Below are 4,412 nucleotides of genomic sequence, written 5' to 3'. Positions count from 1 at the left end.
AGACTTTTTTTGTATTATTTTCCCACGAGGAAAAAAAAAAAAGGAAAGAAAAAAAAGTCTGGGTTTCTCATCTTCTTAGTGGTGCAATTGTGTAGGAGCTTTTAAAACTTGTCTTATGCTACAAATTCTTCCAGTTTTCTGGGTGTAGGGCATTTTAGCACTGTCTGTAATTCTTCTAGCAACCTATTCCAGGTTAGTTTCCATTTCAAAAGAACCTGCTCTATTTGAAAGCACAGTTTCTTTTGCTTCTTTCTAAATATTTCATGGAGGTCACACTTCTAAATTATGCAGGAAAGACTCCACAAAAAAAATAATTCTATCAGCAATCAAAACCGTAGAAGTGGTTTTCTCTGTTAAGTGGTATCTGGTCCTGTTCCTATTTCATATAAAGGCAAGAAGGTAATGCAGTTCCAAGTATTTAGGAAGTCCAGTGGAGAAGAGGAGAACTGAAGAATAGAGAACATATTTGATGGTTATGTTTTCAGTGCAATCACAGCACAGATCTGTCTTACTGCAGTAATCGGTGCAGGGTTATTGGCAATAACAAACAGTGGGCATGTTGAGACAAACTCTAAAAACAAACATTCCTGAAGCGGACACTGCTTTTTGTAAAGCTTATTTCACAGTTCATTTCAGCTGACATCACCTTTTTCATATCTCCTGTGCGGCTGTTACAGAACGAAGTTGTATCTGAATGGCAGCCTTGGCCGTGGTCCTGTGCTCCCAGGATGTGTGTACATCCAGTCCCACCCCAATGCAGAGGATGTGGAGTTACAGTTTAGATCCTAGTGTAGGATTTGTGGCAAGGTTATGATTTGAGAATAAATCTAATACTTGCAGTCTGAAATAACTTTATCTGCATTTGTAAATTCACAAGGAAATTATAACTCTCTTATTATTAAATGTGAAGACTTAATGTTAGTATTTTCTTGCATTTTTTTCAGTTTTTTCTTTCTTGTTAAATATATACAACATCTATTTTATCTGTTCTAAATTTTCTGTTTGGAAGAAACAATTTCCACTCGCTGTCACTGAATTTTCATTAGGCTCACTAACTCCAATGAGATGGGCAGCTGTGGTGGCCTACAACTGGCCTGTAGGCCTCAAAGTTATAAATAATCCCAACTCAATCACTGAATTATGTGATTGATTATACAATTACCTCACCAACGTAACGAGACCAGTAAGGCCCGCAGGAGAGCCGGCCCAGGCTGTGAGGAATTCCAGCTTCTCTTGGCTGGTTGACCAGATGGCAACTGGCTTGGCCAATGAGGACCAACCTCCACCTGCTGATCTGCATAAGGAAGAGAGGGCCCAATGTCCTGGTTTGAAAAGGAAGTGAGTTTTTTGGGATGCTGTGGTCAAACCAATGGGTGCTCAGATTTGAATATTGGCACCTGGTGTGGCCCCTGAGGACGTGGGTACGCCTCTGAGAACGCAGGGGGCTGAAAGCAGAGCACTCCCAGGGGAAGCTCTCGTGGTTTGGTCAGTGAAAGGTTCAGAGCTGCCCTGCCCGGCTGTGGCTGGGCCGGGGAGGGGAAGCCATGCGGCCGGGTGAGGTGAGCCGGGCCTGGGACAGAGGGGAGGTGAAGGCCCTGCAGGATGGAAGGGTGGAGGAACATTGGAGAGGCATCAGGCAGCCAACCCCCAGGAGAGAGACAGAGACAGAGAGAGAGCGAGAGCCGGTGTCTGTGCCTGTGCCACCCTGGAATCTGATAGCAGAGCCAGCTGAGAAGGAGAAGGGGCGCGGCGGCGAGAAGGCGCCTGGCAGGGCAGCCGTGGGAGTGCTGGACAGGCACAGCCTGAGATTTTTAACCCTTCTCTTTGGTGATGGAAACCTTACAAATGCTGATCCTCCTGGAGCTGGGTGAGAAGAGAGATAGAGATGAGATAAGAGGAAATGGGCCACAAGAGAAGTGAAGAAGAACCTTAGGTGGGAGGAGATGGTGGAGTGGCCTTTGGCTGGACTTTTCTTGTACAGCCATGGACAGAACCATTTTTCCTGTGACACAGAGACTGCATTTAGGGGGAGGCAATGGCTCGGAGCCAAGAGAGTGCAGTGATGTTATGGGAGTGCCTGAACAGAGACAACGGGTGAGGAGGGTGGTGATGCCCTCCATCTTCAGTGGAGGAGAAGATCTTTGTTCTTGAGACACCTCGGCCCCAGGGGGTGAATCTGGGGGGGACAGGTGTCCCGAAAGTGAGAGACTGTGCTTTTTTGGGGAACTGGACAAAGCACCCTTAAAAGGGGAACCCCAGAAGCAGCTCTGGCCCATGTGCAGTGGTGAGAGCATGGGGCATGGAAGGAAGATGTCACGATGGCAAATGATCTCCAGGTGGTGCCACGTGTGACATGGAAACACAAGAGGTCTCAACTGTGTTTCCAGGGGAAGCCTATGGTACAAGAGGGACTCCTCTCCCCTTGATGAACTGAGAATTGATTATCTAAAGGGTGGCGATGGACTGAGAGCTGGTGATCTGAGGGGTGGCAACTGAATTGAGAGTCTAAGATTTTGTCTTACTGTGATGTATTGGGAACTTGGTTGGGGGGAGGAGGAATATTTGGAAGGTTTTCATCCTGAGCTCTGTGTGTTTCTTTTATATATTGTAAGTTAATAAAGTTTTTTTTTCCTTCTATTCCTAAGCTGGAGCCTGCTTTGCTCTATTCCTGATCCCATCTCACAGCAGACACCAGGGAAAAGGTATTTTCATGGGGGCACTGGCATGGTGCCAGTGTCAAACCATGACAAAGATGGCTGTTGCTGCATGAACTTCCTGGTGTACATCGCTTTCCTGCCTCCGACGCATGGAATTGTTAAACTTTCTTCTGCTGATAAGTGGGGGATATTTCCATCCTATTCCTTTGGATTTGACCTTTGGCTAAACACGTTTCTCTTTGCTACATGGATGGTGTTTCTACCCCTGGATGTAGTGTGTGGCTTTATCTTAGATGAGACAGTGATTCCTATAGCATTGTTTTCAAAACTGTTTTTGCAAGAAAGAAAATGTGATCTTTTGTACTGCTGAATGATGACAAATTTTTGTCTGCACAAATCCTTATTAGATGGCAATAAAATATTATTTTTATGCCTATGAGAATTAATTTCCATAATGAAATTTCATTATTAATATTTTAAAGGAAGCTGTGTTGCTATGTTTATATAATGTGGTGTTTAATCACATAAGAATCTAAATCAGAGCTTTCTGATGTAGCCCATTACATAAGAATAACTCTTGGGAGATTTCACAAAGAATCAGGAGTTAATTCATAATTAAATGAAGAGGAATAATGCTGCTATTATAAGTTTTTCCTTAGTTAATAGTAAAAAACATCCAAGATCATAAAAAAGAAAAAAATCCAACAAACTCCCAAAGTGAAAAATAAAAAATCTGCCTGTCAGAGTGAAATGTGGCCTAGTTACACTGTGGCTTGATTTACTGGAATCCAGGCAATGTCTGTTGGTAACTGGAATTTTCCCAAAGAAATTTTTGCTTGTTTTATATTTAGATCATTTGAATGCTTATGAATATGGGCACCCTATAAACCAAAATACATGAAAAATGCTTCATGGAAAACAGCAGCACAGGCTTTCACACACCATCTTCACAACACTGTCCATCTGGATTTGGTCAGAAGGAAAAAACAAGGGAAATGTTGTTCCTCGTCCTGCCAGAGGTAAGTTTCTGGGAACCTCTTGTTCCTTCTCCCTGTTTAAGTTTTGCAATTAGTTTTATATTAGCAAACACAATCTTAGTAAAGCAACTCCCTAACTCTAGGCAATAAGGTAATTTTCCTTTTCTTGATTTCTCACTCTCACCTCTCTCACTCTATTTAATAATTTTTCTTGTTTTTCAGTGGAAAAATTTGCCTGTCAGGGATAACAGAACATGTGGGCTCCCTTTGCAGAAGAGAAGGGAGCATTAAAGAAGGGCCTCCCACACTTTTTCTTTGCCTCACTGTCCTGTTGGTCTCACGAAGCACCATGCAGCTGATAATTTACAGGTTCTGGTTTTCTCATCTACTGGGAAGTCACTCTCAGATCACAATGATAAATGGGGTGTTTAATCTTGAGAAAGTTAATTTTTGCAGCTAGACCTTTTTACCAAATTCTTTCTGTATTACTGCAGGTCAGAACAAATGTCCTCAAACTTCTTAGAAGTATCTTACACCTCTACAGTAATTGAGGACTGGCCAAGAACAACTGTCTGCCACTGAGGGGTTTTAGTGCATGGCCAACAGGATCATTTGTGCCTTTGTGCAGTCAAAGCAAATAAGTCCATTTAATTTTCTGAGAAATAATGTGTAAATTTATAGCTGTTTTAAAATGAATTGTTTTATATAGAAATAAAACCAGCAAATGTATTGCTCCTCTGGATACAACATCATAAGGATTTAGTCTTGCAAGCCATTG

This window comes from Geospiza fortis, unplaced genomic scaffold (genome assembly GCF_000277835.1).
Source record: "Geospiza fortis unplaced genomic scaffold, GeoFor_1.0 scaffold35, whole genome shotgun sequence".
NCBI classification, from domain to species: Eukaryota; Metazoa; Chordata; class Aves; order Passeriformes; family Thraupidae; genus Geospiza; species Geospiza fortis.
This window is presented reverse-complemented; position numbering follows the sequence as displayed.